The 16,755-nt window shown below is 40.6% G+C and overlaps 46 non-coding genes across 46 annotated transcripts; all 46 read left to right on the forward strand.

Moving 5' to 3' along the window:
- Nucleotides 1–196: 196 nt before the first annotated feature.
- Nucleotides 197–269, forward strand: TRNAR-ACG (transfer RNA arginine (anticodon ACG)). The gene has a single exon. It is a non-coding gene; the product is annotated as a tRNA-Arg (tRNA).
- A 412-nt stretch (nucleotides 270–681) lies between these two features.
- TRNAR-ACG (transfer RNA arginine (anticodon ACG)) lies at nucleotides 682–754 on the forward strand. Its single transcript has one exon. It is a non-coding gene; the product is annotated as a tRNA-Arg (tRNA).
- A 91-nt stretch (nucleotides 755–845) lies between these two features.
- On the forward strand, nucleotides 846–918 carry TRNAR-UCG (transfer RNA arginine (anticodon UCG)). Its single transcript has one exon. It is a non-coding gene; the product is annotated as a tRNA-Arg (tRNA).
- Nucleotides 919–1,009: 91 nt separating this feature from the next.
- Nucleotides 1,010–1,082, forward strand: TRNAR-UCG (transfer RNA arginine (anticodon UCG)). Its single transcript has one exon. It is a non-coding gene; the product is annotated as a tRNA-Arg (tRNA).
- Nucleotides 1,083–1,331: 249 nt separating this feature from the next.
- Nucleotides 1,332–1,404, forward strand: TRNAR-ACG (transfer RNA arginine (anticodon ACG)). The gene has a single exon. It is a non-coding gene; the product is annotated as a tRNA-Arg (tRNA).
- Nucleotides 1,405–1,653: 249 nt separating this feature from the next.
- TRNAR-UCG (transfer RNA arginine (anticodon UCG)) lies at nucleotides 1,654–1,726 on the forward strand. Its single transcript has one exon. It is a non-coding gene; the product is annotated as a tRNA-Arg (tRNA).
- An 86-nt stretch (nucleotides 1,727–1,812) lies between these two features.
- On the forward strand, nucleotides 1,813–1,885 carry TRNAR-UCG (transfer RNA arginine (anticodon UCG)). The gene has a single exon. It is a non-coding gene; the product is annotated as a tRNA-Arg (tRNA).
- Nucleotides 1,886–1,976: 91 nt separating this feature from the next.
- TRNAR-ACG (transfer RNA arginine (anticodon ACG)) lies at nucleotides 1,977–2,049 on the forward strand. The gene has a single exon. It is a non-coding gene; the product is annotated as a tRNA-Arg (tRNA).
- Nucleotides 2,050–2,620: 571 nt separating this feature from the next.
- Nucleotides 2,621–2,693, forward strand: TRNAR-ACG (transfer RNA arginine (anticodon ACG)). The gene has a single exon. It is a non-coding gene; the product is annotated as a tRNA-Arg (tRNA).
- Nucleotides 2,694–3,105: 412 nt separating this feature from the next.
- Nucleotides 3,106–3,178, forward strand: TRNAR-ACG (transfer RNA arginine (anticodon ACG)). Its single transcript has one exon. It is a non-coding gene; the product is annotated as a tRNA-Arg (tRNA).
- Nucleotides 3,179–3,269: 91 nt separating this feature from the next.
- TRNAR-UCG (transfer RNA arginine (anticodon UCG)) lies at nucleotides 3,270–3,342 on the forward strand. Its single transcript has one exon. It is a non-coding gene; the product is annotated as a tRNA-Arg (tRNA).
- Nucleotides 3,343–3,755: 413 nt separating this feature from the next.
- TRNAR-ACG (transfer RNA arginine (anticodon ACG)) lies at nucleotides 3,756–3,828 on the forward strand. Its single transcript has one exon. It is a non-coding gene; the product is annotated as a tRNA-Arg (tRNA).
- A 249-nt stretch (nucleotides 3,829–4,077) lies between these two features.
- Nucleotides 4,078–4,150, forward strand: TRNAR-UCG (transfer RNA arginine (anticodon UCG)). The gene has a single exon. It is a non-coding gene; the product is annotated as a tRNA-Arg (tRNA).
- An 86-nt stretch (nucleotides 4,151–4,236) lies between these two features.
- Nucleotides 4,237–4,309, forward strand: TRNAR-UCG (transfer RNA arginine (anticodon UCG)). The gene has a single exon. It is a non-coding gene; the product is annotated as a tRNA-Arg (tRNA).
- A 91-nt stretch (nucleotides 4,310–4,400) lies between these two features.
- On the forward strand, nucleotides 4,401–4,473 carry TRNAR-ACG (transfer RNA arginine (anticodon ACG)). Its single transcript has one exon. It is a non-coding gene; the product is annotated as a tRNA-Arg (tRNA).
- Nucleotides 4,474–5,044: 571 nt separating this feature from the next.
- On the forward strand, nucleotides 5,045–5,117 carry TRNAR-ACG (transfer RNA arginine (anticodon ACG)). The gene has a single exon. It is a non-coding gene; the product is annotated as a tRNA-Arg (tRNA).
- Nucleotides 5,118–5,364: 247 nt separating this feature from the next.
- Nucleotides 5,365–5,437, forward strand: TRNAR-UCG (transfer RNA arginine (anticodon UCG)). Its single transcript has one exon. It is a non-coding gene; the product is annotated as a tRNA-Arg (tRNA).
- Nucleotides 5,438–6,014: 577 nt separating this feature from the next.
- Nucleotides 6,015–6,087, forward strand: TRNAR-ACG (transfer RNA arginine (anticodon ACG)). Its single transcript has one exon. It is a non-coding gene; the product is annotated as a tRNA-Arg (tRNA).
- Nucleotides 6,088–6,178: 91 nt separating this feature from the next.
- On the forward strand, nucleotides 6,179–6,251 carry TRNAR-UCG (transfer RNA arginine (anticodon UCG)). The gene has a single exon. It is a non-coding gene; the product is annotated as a tRNA-Arg (tRNA).
- Nucleotides 6,252–6,337: 86 nt separating this feature from the next.
- Nucleotides 6,338–6,410, forward strand: TRNAR-UCG (transfer RNA arginine (anticodon UCG)). Its single transcript has one exon. It is a non-coding gene; the product is annotated as a tRNA-Arg (tRNA).
- Nucleotides 6,411–6,501: 91 nt separating this feature from the next.
- TRNAH-AUG (transfer RNA histidin (anticodon AUG)) lies at nucleotides 6,502–6,574 on the forward strand. The gene has a single exon. It is a non-coding gene; the product is annotated as a tRNA-His (tRNA).
- Nucleotides 6,575–6,823: 249 nt separating this feature from the next.
- Nucleotides 6,824–6,896, forward strand: TRNAR-ACG (transfer RNA arginine (anticodon ACG)). The gene has a single exon. It is a non-coding gene; the product is annotated as a tRNA-Arg (tRNA).
- A 249-nt stretch (nucleotides 6,897–7,145) lies between these two features.
- Nucleotides 7,146–7,218, forward strand: TRNAH-AUG (transfer RNA histidin (anticodon AUG)). The gene has a single exon. It is a non-coding gene; the product is annotated as a tRNA-His (tRNA).
- A 249-nt stretch (nucleotides 7,219–7,467) lies between these two features.
- On the forward strand, nucleotides 7,468–7,540 carry TRNAR-UCG (transfer RNA arginine (anticodon UCG)). The gene has a single exon. It is a non-coding gene; the product is annotated as a tRNA-Arg (tRNA).
- Nucleotides 7,541–7,626: 86 nt separating this feature from the next.
- Nucleotides 7,627–7,699, forward strand: TRNAR-UCG (transfer RNA arginine (anticodon UCG)). The gene has a single exon. It is a non-coding gene; the product is annotated as a tRNA-Arg (tRNA).
- A 91-nt stretch (nucleotides 7,700–7,790) lies between these two features.
- Nucleotides 7,791–7,863, forward strand: TRNAR-UCG (transfer RNA arginine (anticodon UCG)). Its single transcript has one exon. It is a non-coding gene; the product is annotated as a tRNA-Arg (tRNA).
- A 91-nt stretch (nucleotides 7,864–7,954) lies between these two features.
- On the forward strand, nucleotides 7,955–8,027 carry TRNAR-ACG (transfer RNA arginine (anticodon ACG)). Its single transcript has one exon. It is a non-coding gene; the product is annotated as a tRNA-Arg (tRNA).
- A 91-nt stretch (nucleotides 8,028–8,118) lies between these two features.
- TRNAR-ACG (transfer RNA arginine (anticodon ACG)) lies at nucleotides 8,119–8,191 on the forward strand. The gene has a single exon. It is a non-coding gene; the product is annotated as a tRNA-Arg (tRNA).
- Nucleotides 8,192–8,604: 413 nt separating this feature from the next.
- Nucleotides 8,605–8,677, forward strand: TRNAR-ACG (transfer RNA arginine (anticodon ACG)). Its single transcript has one exon. It is a non-coding gene; the product is annotated as a tRNA-Arg (tRNA).
- A 248-nt stretch (nucleotides 8,678–8,925) lies between these two features.
- TRNAR-UCG (transfer RNA arginine (anticodon UCG)) lies at nucleotides 8,926–8,998 on the forward strand. Its single transcript has one exon. It is a non-coding gene; the product is annotated as a tRNA-Arg (tRNA).
- A 91-nt stretch (nucleotides 8,999–9,089) lies between these two features.
- Nucleotides 9,090–9,162, forward strand: TRNAR-ACG (transfer RNA arginine (anticodon ACG)). Its single transcript has one exon. It is a non-coding gene; the product is annotated as a tRNA-Arg (tRNA).
- A 91-nt stretch (nucleotides 9,163–9,253) lies between these two features.
- TRNAR-ACG (transfer RNA arginine (anticodon ACG)) lies at nucleotides 9,254–9,326 on the forward strand. The gene has a single exon. It is a non-coding gene; the product is annotated as a tRNA-Arg (tRNA).
- A 413-nt stretch (nucleotides 9,327–9,739) lies between these two features.
- Nucleotides 9,740–9,812, forward strand: TRNAR-ACG (transfer RNA arginine (anticodon ACG)). The gene has a single exon. It is a non-coding gene; the product is annotated as a tRNA-Arg (tRNA).
- A 249-nt stretch (nucleotides 9,813–10,061) lies between these two features.
- Nucleotides 10,062–10,134, forward strand: TRNAR-UCG (transfer RNA arginine (anticodon UCG)). The gene has a single exon. It is a non-coding gene; the product is annotated as a tRNA-Arg (tRNA).
- An 86-nt stretch (nucleotides 10,135–10,220) lies between these two features.
- On the forward strand, nucleotides 10,221–10,293 carry TRNAR-UCG (transfer RNA arginine (anticodon UCG)). The gene has a single exon. It is a non-coding gene; the product is annotated as a tRNA-Arg (tRNA).
- Nucleotides 10,294–10,384: 91 nt separating this feature from the next.
- On the forward strand, nucleotides 10,385–10,457 carry TRNAR-ACG (transfer RNA arginine (anticodon ACG)). Its single transcript has one exon. It is a non-coding gene; the product is annotated as a tRNA-Arg (tRNA).
- A 249-nt stretch (nucleotides 10,458–10,706) lies between these two features.
- On the forward strand, nucleotides 10,707–10,779 carry TRNAR-ACG (transfer RNA arginine (anticodon ACG)). Its single transcript has one exon. It is a non-coding gene; the product is annotated as a tRNA-Arg (tRNA).
- A 91-nt stretch (nucleotides 10,780–10,870) lies between these two features.
- On the forward strand, nucleotides 10,871–10,943 carry TRNAR-ACG (transfer RNA arginine (anticodon ACG)). The gene has a single exon. It is a non-coding gene; the product is annotated as a tRNA-Arg (tRNA).
- A 91-nt stretch (nucleotides 10,944–11,034) lies between these two features.
- Nucleotides 11,035–11,107, forward strand: TRNAH-AUG (transfer RNA histidin (anticodon AUG)). The gene has a single exon. It is a non-coding gene; the product is annotated as a tRNA-His (tRNA).
- A 577-nt stretch (nucleotides 11,108–11,684) lies between these two features.
- TRNAR-UCG (transfer RNA arginine (anticodon UCG)) lies at nucleotides 11,685–11,757 on the forward strand. The gene has a single exon. It is a non-coding gene; the product is annotated as a tRNA-Arg (tRNA).
- Nucleotides 11,758–11,843: 86 nt separating this feature from the next.
- Nucleotides 11,844–11,916, forward strand: TRNAR-UCG (transfer RNA arginine (anticodon UCG)). Its single transcript has one exon. It is a non-coding gene; the product is annotated as a tRNA-Arg (tRNA).
- Nucleotides 11,917–12,001: 85 nt separating this feature from the next.
- TRNAR-ACG (transfer RNA arginine (anticodon ACG)) lies at nucleotides 12,002–12,074 on the forward strand. Its single transcript has one exon. It is a non-coding gene; the product is annotated as a tRNA-Arg (tRNA).
- A 2,670-nt stretch (nucleotides 12,075–14,744) lies between these two features.
- On the forward strand, nucleotides 14,745–14,817 carry TRNAR-ACG (transfer RNA arginine (anticodon ACG)). Its single transcript has one exon. It is a non-coding gene; the product is annotated as a tRNA-Arg (tRNA).
- Nucleotides 14,818–16,358: 1,541 nt separating this feature from the next.
- Nucleotides 16,359–16,431, forward strand: TRNAR-UCG (transfer RNA arginine (anticodon UCG)). Its single transcript has one exon. It is a non-coding gene; the product is annotated as a tRNA-Arg (tRNA).
- An 86-nt stretch (nucleotides 16,432–16,517) lies between these two features.
- TRNAR-UCG (transfer RNA arginine (anticodon UCG)) lies at nucleotides 16,518–16,590 on the forward strand. The gene has a single exon. It is a non-coding gene; the product is annotated as a tRNA-Arg (tRNA).
- Nucleotides 16,591–16,681: 91 nt separating this feature from the next.
- On the forward strand, nucleotides 16,682–16,754 carry TRNAS-ACU (transfer RNA serine (anticodon ACU)). Its single transcript has one exon. It is a non-coding gene; the product is annotated as a tRNA-Ser (tRNA).
- Nucleotide 16,755: the final 1 nt, after the last annotated feature.

The following is a 16,755-nucleotide window of genomic DNA, read 5'->3' on the forward strand; positions in this document are numbered from 1 at the left end:
TGTTTGGAAAGGTTTTTTATATTAGAAGGCAAGGAATTGTAGCGTAATGGATAACGCGTATGCCTTCGAAGCGGAAGATACCAGGTCCGAGTCTTGGTAAGCTCGGAATTAACATTTAAAGATGATTATTAGAGTGTAACAGAAGGGAAATCTTGAAAATTGCAATGCTTCAATAGCTTCTAGATAAACAGCTAACGGGCTTGTGGCGCAATGGATAACGTGTCTGCCTACGGAGCAGAAGATTCCAGGTTCGAGTCCCGGCAAGCTCGGTCTTTATTTTAGTAAAGATCTTTATGCGTCATAAAAAATGAATAAATACAATGTTTGGAAAAGCTGTTTATACTACGGAGCAAGAGCTTGTAGCGTAATGGACAAAGCCTCTGGCTTCGAAGCAAAAGATTCCAGGTTCGAGTCCTGGCAAGCTCGGAATTAACATATACAGATGATAATACGAAAATAACGGAAGGGAAATTTATAATATTGCAATACTTCAATAGCATCTAGGGAATAAGCTAACGGGCTTGTGGCGTAATGGACAAAGCCTCTGGCTTCGAAGCAGAAGATTCCAGGTTCGAGTCCAGGCAAGCTCGGAATTAACATTTAAAGATGATTATTCGAGTATAACGGAAGAGAAATCTATAAAATTGCAATGCTTCAATAGCTTCTAGATAAACAGCTAACGGGCTTGTGGCGCAATGGGTAACGCGTCTGCCTACGGAGCAGAAGATTCCAGGTTCGAGTCCTGGCAAGCTCGGAATTAACATTTAAAGATGAATATTAGATTATAACGGAAGGGAAATCTATAAAATTGCAATGCTTCAATGGCATCTAGGTAAACAGCTAACGGGCTTGTGGCGCAATGGATAACGCGTCTGCCTTCGAAGCAGAAGATTCCAGGTTCGAGTCCTGGCAACCTCGGAATTAACATTTAAAGATGATTATTGGAGTGTAACGGAAGGGAAATCTGTAAAATTGCCATGCTTCAATAGCATCTAGATAAACACCTAACGGGCTTGTGGCGCAATGGATAACGCGTCTGCCTTCGGAGCAGAAGATTCTAGGTTCGAGTCCTGGCAAGATCGGTCTTTATTTTAGTAAAAGATCTTTATGCGTCATAAAAAATGCATAAATACAATTTTTGGAAAAGTTGTTTATACTACGGAGCAAGAGCTTGTAGCGTAATGGACAAAGCCTCTGGCTTCGAAGCAGAAGATTCCAGGTTCGATTCCTTGCAAGCTCGGAATTAACATTTACAGATGATTATTAGAGTATAACGGAAGAGCAATCTATAAAATTACAATGCTTCAATAGCTTCTAGATAAACAGCTAACGGGCTTGTGACGCAATGGATAACGCGTCTGCCTACGGAGCAGAAGATTCCAGGTTCGAGTCCTGGCAAGCTCGGTCTTTATTATAGTAAAAGATCTTTATGCGTCATAAAAAATGCATAAATACAATGTTTGGAAAAGCTGTTTATACTACGGAGCAAGAGCTTGTAGCGTAATGGATAAAGCCTCTGGCTTCGAAGCAGAAGATTCCAGGTTCGAGTCCAGGCAAGCTCGGAATTAACATTTAAAGATGATTATTAGATTATAACGGAAGGGAAATCTATAAAATTGCAATGCTTCAATGGCATCTAGGTAAACAGCTAACGGGCTTGTGGCGCAATGGATAACGCGTCTGCCTTCGAAGCAGAAGATTCCAGGTTCGAGTCCTGGCAAGCTCGGTGTTTGTTTTAATAAAAGATCTTTTATGCGTCATAAAAAATGCATAAATACAATGTTTGGAAACGTTTTTTATATTAGAAGGCAAGGGTTTGTAGCGTAATGGATAACGCGTCTGCCTTCGAAGCAGAAGATTCCAGGTTCGAGTCCTGGCAAGCTCGGAATTAACATTTAAAGATGATTATTAGAGTATAACGGAAGAGAAATCTATAAAATTGCAATGCTTCAATAGATTCTAGATAAACAGCTAACGGGCTTGTGGCGCAATGGGTAACGCGTCTGCCTACGGAGCAGAAGATTCCAGGTTCGAGTCCTGGCAAGCTCGGTCTTTATTATAGTAAAAGATCTTTATGCGTCATAAAAAATGCATAAATACAATGTTTGGAAAAGCTGTTTATACTACGGAGCAAGAGCTTGTAGCGTAATGGATAAAGCCTCTGGCTTCGAAGCAGAAGATTCCAGGTTCGAGTCCAGGCAAGCTCGGAATTAACATTTAAAGATGATTATTAGATTATAACGGAAGGGAAATCTATAAAATTGCAATGCTTCAATGGCATCTAGGTAAACAGCTAACGGGCTTGTGGCGCAATGGATAACGCGTCTGCCTACGGAGAAGAAGATTGCAGGTTCGAGTCCTGGCGTGCTCGGTGTTTGTTTTAGTAAAAGATCTTTTATGCGTCATAAAAATGCATAAATACAATGTTTGGAAAGGTTTTTTATATTAGAAGGCAAGGAATTGTAGCGTAATGGATAACGCGTATGCCTTCGAAGCGGAAGATACCAGGTCCGAGTCTTGGTAAGCTCGGAATTAACATTTAAAGATGATTATTAGAGTGTAACAGAAGGGAAATCTTGAAAATTGCAATGCTTCAATAGCTTCTAGATAAACAGCTAACGGGCTTGTGGCGCAATGGATAACGTGTCTGCCTACGGAGCAGAAGATTCCAGGTTCGAGTCCCGGCAAGCTCGGTCTTTATTTTAGTAAAGATCTTTATGCGTCATAAAAAATGAATAAATACAATGTTTGGAAAAGCTGTTTATACTACGGAGCAAGAGCTTGTAGCGTAATGGACAAAGCCTCTGGCTTCGAAGCAAAAGATTCCAGGTTCGAGTCCTGGCAAGCTCGGAATTAACATATACAGATGATAATACGAGAATAACGGAAGGGAAATTTATAATATTGCAATACTTCAATAGCATCTAGGGAATAAGCTAACGGGCTTGTGGCGTAATGGACAAAGCCTCTGGCTTCGAAGCAGAAGATTCCAGGTTCGAGTCCAGGCAAGCTCGGAATTAACATTTAAAGATGATTATTCGAGTATAACGGAAGAGAAATCTATAAAATTGCAATGCTTCAATAGCTTCTAGATAAACAGCTAACGGGCTTGTGGCGCAATGGGTAACGCGTCTGCCTACGGAGCAGAAGATTCCAGGTTCGAGTCCTGGCAAGCTCGGAATTAACATTTAAAGATGAATATTAGATTATAACGGAAGGGAAATCTATAAAATTGCAATGCTTCAATGGCATCTAGGTAAACAGCTAACGGGCTTGTGGCGCAATGGATAACGCGTCTGCCTTCGAAGCAGAAGATTCCAGGTTCGAGTCCTGGCAACCTCGGAATTAACATTTAAAGATGATTATTGGAGTGTAACGGAAGGGAAATCTGTAAAATTGCCATGCTTCAATAGCATCTAGATAAACACCTAACGGGCTTGTTGCGCAATGGATAACGCGTCTGCCTTCGGAGCAGAAGATTCTAGGTTCGAGTCCTGGCAAGATCGGTCTTTATTTTAGTAAAAGATCTTTATGCGTCATAAAAAATGCATAAATACAATTTTTGGAAAAGTTGTTTATACTACGGAGCAAGAGCTTGTAGCGTAATGGACAAAGCCTCTGGCTTCGAAGCAGAAGATTCCAGGTTCGATTCCTTGCAAGCTCGGAATTAACATTTACAGATGATTATTAGAGTATAACGGAAGAGCAATCTATAAAATTACAATGCTTCAATAGCTTCTAGATAAACAGCTAACGGGCTTGTGACGCAATGGATAACGCGTCTGCCTACGGAGCAGAAGATTCCAGGTTCGAGTCCTGGCAAGCTCGGTCTTTATTATAGTAAAAGATCTTTATGCGTCATAAAAAATGCATAAATACAATGTTTGGAAAAGCTGTTTATACTACGGAGCAAGAGCTTGTAGCGTAATGGATAAAGCCTCTGGCTTCGAAGCAGAAGATTCCAGGTTCGAGTCCAGGCAAGCTCGGAATTAACATTTAAAGATGATTATTAGATTATAACGGAAGGGAAATCTATAAAATTGCAATGCTTCAATGGCATCTAGGTAAACAGCTAACGGGCTTGTGGCGCAATGGATAACGCGTCTGCCTTCGAAGCAGAAGATTCCAGGTTCGAGTCCTGGCAAGCTCGGTGTTTGTTTTAATAAAAGATCTTTTATGCGTCATAAAAAATGCATAAATACAATGTTTGGAAAAGTTTTTTATATTAGAAGGCAAGGGTTTGTAGCGTAATGGATAACGCGTCTGCCTTCGAAGCAGAAGATTCCAGGTTCGAGTCCTGGCAAGCTCGGAATTAACATTTAAAGATGATTATTAGAGTATAACGGAAGAGAAATCTATAAAATTGCAATGCTTCAATAGATTCTAGATAAACAGCTAACGGGCTTGTGGCGCAATGGGTAACGCGTCTGCCTACGGAGCAGAAGATTCCAGGTTCGAGTCCTGGCAAGCTCGGTCTTTATTATAGTAAAAGATCTTTATGCGTCATAAAAAATGCATAAATACAATGTTTGGAAAAGCTGTTTATACTACGGAGCAAGAGCTTGTAGCGTAATGGATAAAGCCTCTGGCTTCGAAGCAGAAGATTCCAGGTTCGAGTCCAGGCAAGCTCGGAATTAACATTTAAAGATGATTATTAGATTATAACGGAAGGGAAATCTATAAAATTGCAATGCTTCAATGGCATCTAGGTAAACAGCTAACGGGCTTGTGGCGCAATGGATAACGCGTCTGCCTACGGAGAAGAAGATTGCAGGTTCGAGTCCTGGCGTGCTCGGTGTTTGTTTTAGTAAAAGATCTTTTATGCGTCATAAAAATGCATAAATACAATGTTTGGAAAGGTTTTTTATATTAGAAGGCAAGGAATTGTAGCGTAATGGATAACGCGTATGCCTTCGAAGCGGAAGATACCAGGTCCGAGTCTTGGTAAGCTCGGAATTAACATTTAAAGATGATTATTAGAGTGTAACAGAAGGGAAATCTTGAAAATTGCAATGCTTCAATAGCTTCTAGATAAACAGCTAACGGGCTTGTGGCGCAATGGATAACGTGTCTGCCTACGGAGCAGAAGATTCCAGGTTCGAGTCCCGGCAAGCTCGGTCTTTATTTTAGTAAAGATCTTTATGCGTCATAAAAATGCATAAATACAATGTTTGGAAAGGTTTTTTATATTAGAAGGCAAGGGATTGTAGCGTAATGGATAACGCGTCTGCCTTCGAAGCGGAAGATACCAGGTTCGAGTCCAGGCAAGCTCGGAATTAACATTTAAAGATTATTATTAGATTATAACGGAAGGGAAATCTATAAAATTGCAATGCTTCAATGGCATCTAGGTAAACAGCTAACGGGCTTGTGGCGCAATGGATAACGCGTCTGCCTTCGAAGCAGAAGATTCCAGGTTCGAGTCCTGGCAAGCTCGGAATTAACATTTAAAGATGATTATTGGAGTGTAACGGAAGGGAAATCTGTAAAATTGCCATGCTTCAATAGCATCTAGGTAAACACCTAACGGGCTTGTGGCGCAATGGATAACGCGTCTGCCTACGGAGCAGAAGATTCTAGGTACGAGTCCTGGCAAGATCGGTCTTTATTTTAGTAAAAGATCTTTATGCGTCATAAAAAATGCATAAATACAATGTTTGGAAAAGCTGTTTATACTACGGAGCAAGAGCTTGTAGCGTAATGGACAAAGCCTCTGGCTTCGAAGCAGAAGATTCCAGGTTCGAGTCCTGGCAAGCTCGGAATTAACATATACAGATGATAATAAGAGTATAACGGAAGGGAAATTTATAATATTGCAATACTTCAATAGCATCTAGAGAAAAAGCAAACGGGCTTGTGGCGTAATGGACAAAGGCTCTGGCTTCGAAGCAGAAGATTCCAGGTTCGAGTCCAGGCAAGCTCGGAATTAACATTTAAAGATGATTATTAGAGTATAAGGGAAGAGAAATCTATAAAATTGCAATGCTTCAATAGCTTCTAGATAAACAGCTAACGGGCTTGTGGCGCAATGGGTAACGCGTCTGCCTACGGAGCAGAAGATTCCAGGTTCGAGTCCAGGCAAGCTCGGAATTAACATTTAAAGATGATTATTAGATTATAACGGAAGGGAAATCTATAAAATTGCAATGCTTCAATGGCATCTAGGTAAACAGCTAACGGGCTTGTGGCGCAATGGATAACGCGTCTGCCTTCGAAGCAGAAGATTCCAGGTTCGAGTCCTGGCAAGCTCGGTGTTTGTTTTAATAAAATATCTTTTATGCGTCATAAAAAATGCATAAATACAATGTTTGGAAAAGTTTTTTATATTAGAAGGCAAGGGTTTGTAGCGTAATGGATAACGCGTCTGCCTTCGAAGCAGAAGACTCCAGGTTCGAGTCCTGGCAAGCTCGGAATTAACATTTAAAGATGATTATTGGAGTGTAACGGAAGGGAAATCTGTAAAATTGCCATGCTTCAATAGCATCTAGATAAACACCTAACGGGCTTGTGGCGCAATGGATAACGCGTCTGCCTATGGAGCAGAAGATTCCAGGTTCGAGTCCTGGCAAGATCGGTCTTTATTTTAGTAAAAGATCTTTATGCGTCATAAAAAATGCATAAATACAATTTTTGGAAAAGTTGTTTATACTACGGAGCAAGAGCTTGTAGCGTAATGGACAAAGACTCTGGCTTCGAAGCAGAAGATTCCAGGTTCGAGTCCTTGCAAGCTCGGAATTAACATTTAAAGAAGATTATTGGAGTGTAACGGAAGGGAAAAATGTAAAATTGCCATGCTTCAATAGCATCTTGATAAACACCTTACGGGCTTGTGGCGCAATGGATAACGCGTCTGCCTACGGAGCAGAAGATTCCAGGTTCGAGTCCTGGCAAGATCGGTCTTTATTTTAGTAAAAGATCTTTATGCGTCATAAAAAATGCATAAATACAATTTTTGGAAAAGTTGTTTATACTACGGAGCAAGAGCTTGTAGCGTAATGGACAAAGACTCTGGCTTCGAAGCAGAAGATTCCAGGTTCGAGTCCTTGCAAGCTCGGAATTAACATTTACAGATGATTATTAGAGTATAACGGAAGAGAAATCTATAAAATTACAATGCTTCAATAGCTTCTAGATAAACAGCTAACGGGCTTGTGGCGCAATGGATAACGCGTCTACCTATGGAGCAGAAGATTCCAGGTTCGAGTCCTGGCAAGCTCGGTCTTTATTATAGTAAAAGATCTTTATGCGTCATAAAAAATGCATAAATACAATGTTTGGAAAAGCTGTTTATACTACGGAGCAAGAGCTTGTAGCGTAATGGATAAAGCCTCTGGCTTCGAAGCAGAAGATTCCAGGTTCGAGTCCAGGCAAGCTCGGAATTAACATTTAAAGATGATTATTAGATTATAACGGAAGGGAAATCTATAAAATTGCAATGCTTCAATGGCATCTAGGTAAACAGCTAACGGGCTTGTGGCGCAATGGATAACGCGTCTGCCTTCGAAGCAGAAGATTCCAGGTTCAAGTCCTGGCAAGCTCGGTGTTTGTTTTAATAAAATATCTTTTATGCGTCATAAAAAATGCATAAATACAATGTTTGGAAAAGTTTTTTATATTAGAAGGCAAGGGTTTGTAGCGTAATGGATATCGCGTCTGCCTTCGAAGCAGAAGATTCCAGGTTCGAGTCCAGGCAAGCTCGGAATTAACATTTAAAGATGATTATTAGATTATAACGGAAGGGAAATCTATAAAATTGCAATGCTTCAATGGCATCTAGGTAAACAGCTAACGGGCTTGTGGCGCAATGGATAACGCGTCTGCTTTCGAAGCAGAAGATTCCAGGTTCGAGTCCTGGCAAGCTAAGAATTAACATTTAAAGATGATTATTGGAGTGTAACGGAAGGGAAATCTGTAAAATTGCCATGCTTCAATAGCATCTAGACAAACACCTAACGGGCTTGTGGCGCAATGGATAACGCGTCTGCCTACGGAGCAGAAGATTCCAGGTTCGAGTCCAGGCAAGCTCGGAATTAACATTTACAGATGATTATTAGAGTATAACGGAAGAGAAATCTATAAAATTACAATGCTTCAATAGCTTCTAGATAAACAGCTAACGGGCTTGTGGCGCAATGGATAACGCGTCTGCCTACGGAGCAGAAGATTCCAGGTTCGAGTCCTGGCAAGCCCGGTCTTTATTTTAGTAAAAGATCTTTATGCGTCATAAAAAATGCATAAATACAATTTTTGGAAAAGTTGTTTATACTACGGAGCAAGAGCTTGTAGCGTAATGGACAAAGCCTCTGGCTTCGAAGCAGAAGATTCCAGGTTCGAGTCCTTGCAAGCTCGGAATTAACATTTACAGATGATAATAAGAGTATAAAGGAAGGGAAATTTATAATTTTGCAATACTTCAATAGCATCTAGAGAAAAAGCTAACGGGCTTGTGGCGTAATGGACAAAGGCTCTGGCTTCGAAGCAGAAGATTCCAGGTTCGAGTCCAGGCAAGCTCGGAATTAACATTTAAAGATGATTATTAGAGTATAACGGAAGAGAAATCTATAAAATTGCAATGCTTCAATAGCTTCTAGATAAACAGCTAACGGGCTTGTGGCGCAATGGATAACGCGTCTGCTTACGGAGCAGAAGATTCCAGGTTCGAGTCCTGGCAAGCTCGGTCTTTATTATAGTAAAAGATCTTTATGCGTCATAAAAAAGCATAAATACAATGTTTGGAAAAGCTGTTTATACTACGGAGCAAGAGCTTGTAGCGTAATGGATAAAGCCTCTGGCTTCGAAGCAGAAGATTCCAGGTTCGAGTCCAGGCAAGCTCGGAATTAACATTTAAAGATGATTATTAGATTATAACGGAAGGGAAATCTATAAAATTGCAATGCTTCAATGGCATCTAGGTAAACAGCTAACGGGCTTGTGGCGCAATGGATAACGCGTCTGCCTTCGAAGCAGAAGATTCCAGGTTCGAGTCCTGGCAAGCTAAGAATTAACATTTAAAGATGATTATTGGAGTGTAACGGAAGGGAAATCTGTAAAATTGCCATGCTTCAATAGCATCTAGACAAACACCTAACGGGCTTGTGGCGCAATGGATAACGCGTCTGCCTACGGAGCAGAAGATTCCAGGTTCGAGTCCAGGCAAGCTCGGAATTAACATTTACAGATGATTATTAGAGTATAACGGAAGAGAAATCTATAAAATTACAATGCTTCAATAGCTTCTAGATAAACAGCTAACGGGCTTGTGGCGCAATGGATAACGCGTCTGCCTACGGAGCAGAAGATTCCAGGTTCGAGTCCTGGCAAGCCCGGTCTTTATTTTAGTAAAAGATCTTTATGCGTCATAAAAAATGCATAAATACAATTTTTGGAAAAGTTGTTTGTACTACGGAGCAAGAGCTTGTAGCGTAATGGACAAAGCCTCTGGCTTCGAAGCAGAAGATTCCAGGTTCGAGTCCTTGCAAGCTCGGAATTAACATTTACAGATGATAATAAGAGTATAAAGGAAGGGAAATTTATAATATTGCAATACTTCAATAGCATCTAGAGAAAAAGCTAACGGGCTTGTGGCGTAATGGACAAAGGCTCTGGCTTCGAAGCAGAAGATTCCAGGTTCGAGTCCAGGCAAGCTCGGAATTAACATTTAAAGATGATTATTAGAGTATAACGGAAGAGAAATCTATAAAATTGCAATGCTTCAATAGCTTCTAGATAAACAGCTAACGGGCTTGTGGCGCAATGGATAACGCGTCTGCTTACGGAGCAGAAGATTCCAGGTTCGAGTCCTGGCAAGCTCGGTCTTTATTATAGTAAAAGATCTTTATGCGTCATAAAAAATGCATAAATACAATGTTTGGAGAAGCTGTTTATACTACGGAGCAAGAGCTTGTAGCGTAATGGATAAAGCCTCTGGCTTCGAAGCAGAAGATTCCAGGTTCGAGTCCAGGCAAGCTCGGAATTAACATTTAAAGATGATTATTAGATTATAACGGAAGGGAAATCTATAAAATTGCAATGCTTCAATGGCATCTAGGTAAACAGCTAACGGGCTTGTGGCGCAATGGATAACGCGTCTGCCTTCGAAGCAGAAGATTCCAGGTTCGAGTCCTGGCAAGCTCGGTGTTTGTTTTAATAAAAGATCTTTTATGCGTCATAAAAAATGCATAAATACAATGTTTGGAAAAGTTTTTTATATTAGAAGGCAAGGGTTTGTAGCGTAATGGATAACGCGTCTGCCTTCGAAGCAGAAGATTCCAGGTTCGAGTCCTGGCAAGCTCGGAATTAACATTTAAAGATGATTATTGGAGTGTAACGGAAGGGAAATCTGTAAAATTGCCATGCTTCAATAGCATCTAGATAAACACCTAACGGGCTTGTGGCGCAATGGATAACGCGTCTGCCTACGGAGCAGAAGATTCCAGGTTCGAGTCCTGGCAAGATCGGTCTTTATTTTAGTAAAAGATCTTTATGCGTCATAAAAAATGCATAAATACAATTTTTGGAAAAGTTGTTTATACTACGGAGCAAGAGCTTGTAGCGTAATGGACAAAGACTCTGGCTTCGAAGCAGAAGATTCCAGGTTCGAGTCCTTGCAAGCTCGGAATTAACATTTACAGATGATTATTAGAGTATAACGGAAGAGAAATCTATAAAATTACAATGCTTCAATAGCTTCTAGATAAACAGCTAACGGGCTTGTGGCGCAATGGGTAACGCGTCTGCCTACGGAGCAGAAGATTCCAGGTTCGAGTCCAGGCAAGCTCGGAATTAACATTTAAAGATGATTATTAGATTATAACGGAAGGGAAATCTATAAAATTGCAATGCTTCAATGGCATCTAGGTAAACAGCTAACGGGCTTGTGGCGCAATGGGTAACGCGTCTGCCTACGGAGCAGAAGATTCCAGGTTCGAGTCCAGGCAAGCTCGGAATTAACATTTAAAGATGATTATTAGAGTATAACGGAAGAGAAATCTATAAAATTGCAATGCTTCAATAGCTTCTAGATAAACAGCTAACGGGCTTGTGGCGCAATGGATAACGCGTCTACCTATGGAGCAGAAGATTCCAGGTTCGAGTCCTGGCAAGCTCGGTTTTTATTATAGTAAAAGATCTTTATGCGTCATAAAAAATGCATAAATACAATGTTTGGAAAAGCTGTTTATATTACGGAGCAAGAGCTTGTAGCGTAATGGACAAAGCCTCTGGCTTCGAAGCAGAAGATTCCAGGTTCGAGTCCTGGCAAGCTCGGAATTAACATATACAGATGATAATAAGAGAATAACGGAAGGGAAATTTATAATATTGCAATACTTCAATAGCATCTAGAGAAAAAGCTAACGGGCTTGTGGCGTAATGGACAAAGGCTCTGGCTTCGAAGCAGAAGATTCCAGGTTCGAGTCCAGGCAAGCTCGGAATTAAGATTTAAAGATGATTATTAGAGTATAACGGAAGAGAAATCTATAAAATTGCAATGCTTCAATAGCTTCTAGATAAACAGCTAACGGGCTTGTGGCGCAATGGGTAACGCGTCTGCCTACGGAGCAGAAAATTCCAGGTTCGAGTCCAGGCAAGCTCGGAATTAACATTTAAAGATGATTATTAGATTATAACGGAAGGGAAATCTATAAAATTGCAATGCTTCAATGGCATCTAGGTAAACAGCTAACGGGCTTGTGGCGCAATGGATAACGCGTCTGCCTTCGGAGCAGAAGATTCCAGGTTCGAGTCCTGGCAAGCTCGGTGTTTGTTTTAATAAAAGATCTTTTATGCGTCATAAAAAATGCATAAATACAATGTTTGGAAAAGTTTTTTATATTAGAAGGCAAGGGTTTGTAGCGTAATAGATAACGCGTCTGCCTTCGAAGCAGAAGATTCCAGGTTCGAGTCCTGGCAAGCTCGGAATTAACATTTAAAGATGATTATTGGAGTGTAACGGAAGGGAAATCTGTAAAATTGCCATGCTTCAATAGCATAAACACCTAACGGACTTGTGGCGCAATGGATAACGCGTCTGCCTACGGAGCAGAAGATTCCAGGTTCGAGTCCTGGCAAGATCGGTCTTTATTTTAGTAAAAGATCTTTATGCGTCATAAAAAATGCATAAATACAATCTTTGGAAAAGCTGTTTATACTACGGAGCAAGAGCTTGTAGCGTAATGGATAAAGCGTCTGCCTTCGAAGCAGAAGATTACAGGTTCGAGTCCAGGCAAGCTCGGAATTAACATTTAAAGATGATTATTAGATTATAACGGAAGGGAAATCTAAAAAATTGCAATGCTTCAATGGCATCTAGGTAAACAGCTAACGAGCTTGTGGCGCAATGGATAACGCGTCTGCCTACGGAGAATAAGATTGGAGGTTCGAGTCCTGGAAAGCTCGGTCTTTGTTTTAGTAAAAGATCTTTTATGCGTCATAAAAATGCATAAATACAATGTTTGGAAAGGTTTTTTATATTAGAAGGCAAGGGATTGTAGCGTAATGGATAACGCGTCTGCCTTCGAAGCGGAAGATACCAGGTTCGAGTCTTGGTAAGCTCGGAATTAACATTTAAAGATGATTATTAGAGTGTAACGGAAGGGAAATCTATAAAATTGCAATGCTTCAATAGCTTCTAGATTAACAGCTAACGGGCTTGTGGCGCAATGGATAACGTGTCTGCCTACGGAGCAGAAGATTCCAGGTTCGAGTCCAGGCAAGCTCGGTCTTTATTTTAGTATAGATCTTTATGCGTCATAAAAAATGAATAAATACAATGTTTGGAAAAGCTGTTTATACTACGGAGCAAGAGCTTGTAACGTTATGGACAAAGCCTCTGGCTTCGAAGCAGAAGATTCCAGGTTCGAGTCCTGGCAAGCTCGGAATTAACATATACAGATGATAATAAGAGTATAACGGAAGGGAAATTTATAATATTGCAATACTTCAATAGCATCTTGAGAAAAAGCTAACGGGCTTGTGGCGTAATGGACAAAGGCTCTGGCTTCGAAGCAGAAGATTCCAGGTTCGAGTCCAGGCAAGCTCGGAATTAACATTTAAAGATGATTATAAGATTATAACGGAAGGGAAATCTATAAAATTGCAATGCTTCAATGGCATCTAGGAAAACAGCTAACGGGCTTGTGGCGCAATGGATAACGCGTCTGCTTACGGAGAAGAAGATTGCAGGTTCGAGTCCTGGCATGCTCGGTGTCTGTTTTAGTAAAAGATCTTTTATGCGTCATAAAAATGCATAAATACAATGTTTGGAAAGGTTTTTTATAGTAGAAGGCAAGGGATTGTAGCGTAATGGATAACGCGTCTGCCTTCGAAGCGGAAGATACCAGGTTCGAGCCTTGGTAAGCTCGGAATTAACATTTAAAGATGATTATTAGAGTGTAACGGAAGGGAAATCTATAAAATTGCAATGCTTCAATAGCTTCTAGATAAACAGCTAACGGGCTTGTGGCGCAATGGATAACGTGTCTGCCTACGGAGCAGAAGAATCCAGGTTCGAGTCCAGGCAAGCTCGGTCTTTATTTTAGTATAGATCTTTATGCGTCATAAAAAATGAATAAATACAATGTTTGGAAAAGCTGTTTATACTACGGAGCAAGAGCTTGTAGCGTTATGGACAAAGCCTCTGGCTTCGAAGCAGAAGATTCCAGGTTCGAGTCCTGGCAAGCTCGGAATTAACATATACAGATGATAATAAGAGTATAACGGAAGGGAAATTTATAATATTGCAATACTTCAATAGCATCTAGAGAAAAAGCTAACGGGCTTGTGGCGTAATGGACAAAGGCTCTGGCTTCGAAGCAGAAGATTCCAGGTTCGAGTCCAGGCAAGCTCGGAATTAACATTTAAAGATGATTATTAGATTATAACGGAAGGGAAATCTATAAAATTGCAATGCTTCAATGGCATCTAGGTAAACAGCTAACGGGCTTGTGGCGCAATGGATAACGCGTCTGCTTACGGAGAAGAAGATTGCAGGTTCGAGTCCTGGCATGCTCGGTGTTTGTTTTCGTAAAAGATCTTTTATGCGTCATAAAAATGCATAAATACAATGTTTGGAAAGGTTTTTTATATTAGAAGGCAAGGGATTGCAGCGTAATGGATAACGCGTCTGCCCTCGAAGCGGAAGATACCAGGTTCGAGTCTTGGTAAACTCGGAATTAACATTTAAAGATGATTATTAGAGTGTAACGGAAGGGAAATCTATAAAATTGCAATGCTTCAATAGCTTCTAGATAAACAGCTAACGGGCTTGTGGCGCAATGGATAACGTGTCTGCCTACGGAGCAGAAGATACCAGGTTGGAGTCCAGGCAAGCTCGGTCTTTATTTTAGTATAGATCTTTATGCGTCATAAAAAATGAATAAATACAATGTTTGGAAAAGCTGTTTATACTACGGAGCAAGAGCTTGTAGCGTTATGGACAAAGCCTCTGGCTTCGAAGCAGAAGATTCCAGGTTCGAGTCCTGGCAAGCTCGGAATTAACATATACAGATGATAATAAGAGTATAACGGAAGGGAAATTTATAATATTGCAATACTTCAATAGCATCTTGAGAAAAAGCTAACGGGCTTGTGGCGTAATGGACAAAGGCTCTGGCTTCGAAGCAGAAGATTCCAGGTTCGAGTCCAGGCAAGCTCGGAATTAACATTTAAAGATGATTATTAGATTATAACGGAAGGGAAATCTATAAAATTGCAATGCTTCAATGGCATCAAGGTAAACAGCTAACGGGCTTGTAGCGCAATGGATAACGCGTCTGCCTACGGAGCAGAAGATTCCAGGTTCGAGTCCAGGCAAGCTCGGTCTTTATTTTAGTATAGATCTTTATGCGTCATAAAAAATGAATAAATACAATGTTTGGAAAAGCTGTTTATACTACGGAGCAAGAGCTTGTAGCGTTATGGACAAAGCCTCTGGCTTCGAAACAGAAGATTCCAGGTTCGAGTCCTGGCAAGCTCGGAATTAACATATACAGATGATAATAAGAGTATAACGGAAGGGAAATTTATAATATTGCAATACTTCAATAGCATCTAGAGAAAAAGCTAACGGGCTTGTGGCGTAATGGACAAAGGCTCTGGCTTCGAAGCAGAAGATTCCAGGTTCGAGTCCAGGCAAGCTCGGAATTAACATTTAAAGATGATTATTAGATTATAACGGAAGGGAAATCTATAAAATTGCAATGCTTCAATGGCATCTAGGTAAACAGCTAACGGGCTTGTGGCGCAATGGATAACGCGTCTGCTTACGGAGAAGAAGATTGCAGGTTCGATTCCTGGCATGCTCGGTGTTTGTTTTAGTAAAAGATCTTTTATGCGTCATAAAAATGCATAAATACAATGTTTGGAAAGGTTTTTTATATTAGAAGGCAAGGGATTGTAGCGTAATGGATAACGCGTCTGCCTTCGAAGCGGAAGATACCAGGTTCGAATCTTGGTAAGCTCGGAATTAACATTTAAAGATGATTATTAGAGTGTAACGGAAGGGAAATCTATAAAATTGCAATGCTTCAATAGCTTCTAGATAAACAGCTAACGGGCTTGTGGCGCAATGGATAACGTGTCTGCCTACGGAGCAGAAGATTCCAGGTTCGAGTCCAGGCAAGCTCGGTCTTTATTTTAGTATAGATCTTTATGCGTCATAAAAAATGCATAAATACAATGTTTGGAAAAGCTGTTTATACTACGGAGCAAGAGCTTGTAGCGTTATGGACAAAGCCTCTGGCTTCGAAACAGAAGATTCCAGGTTCGAGTCCTGGCAAGCTCGGAATTAGCATATATAGATGATAATAAGAGTATAACGGAAGGGAAATTTATAATATTGCAATACTTCAATAGCATCTAGAGAAAAAGCTAACGGGCTTGTGGCGTAATGGACAAAGGCTCTGGCTTCGAAGAAGAAGATTCCAGGTTCGAGTCCAGGCAAGATCGGAATTAACATTTAAAGATGATTATTAGATTATAACGGAAGGGAAATCTATAAAATTGCAATGCTTCAATAGCTTCTAGATAAACAGCTAACGGGCTTGTGGCGCAATGGATAACGCGGCTGCCTACGGAGCAGAAGATTCCAGGTCCGAGTCCTGGCAAGCTCGGTCTTTATTATTGTAAAAGATCTTTATGCGTCATAAAAAATGCATAAATACAATGTTTGGAAAAGCTGTTTATACTACGAAGCAAGAGCTTGTAGCGTAATGGATAAAGCCTCTGGCTTCGAAGCAGAAGATTCCAGGTTCGAGTCCAGGCAAGCTCGGAATTAACATTTAAAGATGATTATTAGATTATAACGGAAGGGAAATCTATAAAATTGCAATGCTTCAAAGGCATCTAGGTAAACAGCTAACGGGCTTGTGGAGCAATGGATAACGCGTCTGCCTTCGAAGCAGAAGATTCCAGGTTCGAGTCCTGGCAAGCTCGGTGTTTGTTTTAATAAAAGATCTTTTATGCGTCATAAAAAATGCATAAATACAATGTTTGGAAAAGTTTTTTATATTAGAAGGCAAGGGTTTGTAGCGTAGTGGATAACGCGTCTGCCTTCGAAGCAGAAGATTCCAGGTTCGAGTCCTGGCAAGCTCGGAATTAACATTTAAAGATGATTATTGGAGTGTAACGGAAGGGAAATCTGTAAAATTGCCATGCTTCAATAGCATCTAGATAAACACCTAACGGGCTTGTGGCGCAATGGATAACGCGTCTGCCTACTGAGCAGAAGATTCCAGGTTCGAGTCCTGCCAAGCTCGG

The sequence above is a fragment of the Phalangium opilio genome, unplaced genomic scaffold, assembly GCF_054372755.1.
Source record: "Phalangium opilio isolate 3A_F unplaced genomic scaffold, DU_Popi_V2 ptg000246l_1, whole genome shotgun sequence".
Lineage (NCBI taxonomy): Eukaryota > Metazoa > Arthropoda > Arachnida > Opiliones > Phalangiidae > Phalangium > Phalangium opilio.